General features: G+C 42.6%; 1 pseudogene; it reads right to left on the reverse strand.

Annotated features, from left to right (window-relative positions):
• Positions 1–654: 654 nt before the first annotated feature.
• On the reverse strand, positions 655–1,378 carry LOC132508783 (acyl-protein thioesterase 1-like; annotated as a pseudogene).
• Between the last annotated feature and the right edge of the window lie 369 nt (positions 1,379–1,747).

Raw genomic sequence — 1,747 nt, forward strand, 5'->3', positions numbered from 1 at the left:
CGCGCTGCTCTGCGGTGGCATTCCAGGGTAGCATTTGGCTTTGAATAAGCCGTCATTTTGTCCACCCATGATGGTTAGGAAACGCCCCACTGCTGAGTTAACAGAATTCTTTTTTTTTTTTGAAGACAGCAATATTACTATTTATTGACACTTAGAAGCATTATCCTATTATTGGAATAATGTAATAACACCTCATTCTTATTATGTTTTATAATCATTAAGTACATATGAACACATATAATAAAAATACAGATACTGCATGGTGACTAAGTAATTTGGGAATAAGTCCAGCGTCTAAGTCACAGCACGCATAAACTGTTTATGTCTTAACTGCTCACTTGTACCTGAACAAGTTTTCATTAAGCATACTAATCATTTCCAAGTGATGTCATAAAAAGTCTGGTTGCCGTATTTTATTATTTTTCTTAATTACATTTGGGAGAAGATGCTAGTGCTTCACCTATTTTAATACTCGTATATTCTGGATCATATTATACAAATACATACATAGAAACTTAAATGATCATAAATTTCCCATGAGGAGATTTATTTAGTCTGTGTATTTGCAAAACATTTTAACACTGCAAACATTAGAGGTTTCAAGATTGGGCACAGGAAAAAGTTTTACTCTACGACAATGATGCTGGTGTGCACTTCTCCACAAGGCCTCTTAGTGACATCAATCAATGGGAGGTAGGAGTTTATCAATGAACTGCCTGATAGCCATCACTTCCTGTTCACATGAACTGTGCGTCATGCCTCCATAGGTTTTGAAGGTTACATTGGCTGGATTTACCGATGTTTTTAGCCTTTCAGCAGTAAGAGAACCAAACATTAGGGGAACTAATGGACCCAAGTCTCCATGGCACTGAAGAACAGAAATGTCTCTATTCACACCACTGATAGGACCCTGCGGAAAGGAGGCCCGCAGGGGCAGCCAGCAGCTGAGAGCGGTGACGCCGGCCAGCTTCTGCTGTGTGGTCAGTGCCGTGTACAGAAATAAAGCCCCTCCCTGAGAAAATCCTCCCAAAATCATTCTGTTAGAAGGAATGCCATTCTTCACCTCTTGCTCTATTGAAGCTTTTACACTTTCTGCTGCCTGTTTAATTCCAGTTTCATCTTCCTGGGAATCTAGTGAAAGCCCATAATGTCAAACCAAGAAGGCATGGCCATGTTCACATTTAATGTTACAGGCATAACTGGTGCGTGCGGGCAGATGTGTTTGATGTGGGCGCTTCTGATACCTGCAAAGGCTTCTGCCCATCCATGCCCCGTGTCTCCCAATCCATGAAGGAAAATTACCGCGTCGGTGGCCTTCCGGACGGCGGGCACGATGGCGGGCAGGGGGGCCGACACGTTACTGCCGCACATACACCGGCTCTACCGACCGCGCGTCGCAAGCGGAAGGCGGAGCTGGCGCCAAGCCGCGGCCCAAGGGCGCATGCTCAGGCGCGTGCGCGCAACAGAATTCTTAAATGTGAGTATCCCCGACTCTTCATTTTCACCCATATTCAGAAACTTTCATTAGGGTTAATGAAACTTAAGTGTTATTTTATTTATTCTTTTCCGGGCTGTCTGCAAAATATCTGCCTCTACATAGAACTCAGATGTTGACTAAGTTTCAGGTCACATTTCAGTCCTTTCATCTGTAAAATGGTGTCACAATTCTCTCTTAATGCAAAATTATTTTACATTTTGGGTGAGGACATGACCAAAAAAAAAAAAAAGAAAGAAAAGCTCATGACAA

The sequence above is a fragment of the Lagenorhynchus albirostris genome, chromosome 18 (assembly GCF_949774975.1).
Source record: "Lagenorhynchus albirostris chromosome 18, mLagAlb1.1, whole genome shotgun sequence".
NCBI lineage: Eukaryota > Metazoa > Chordata > Mammalia > Artiodactyla > Delphinidae > Lagenorhynchus > Lagenorhynchus albirostris.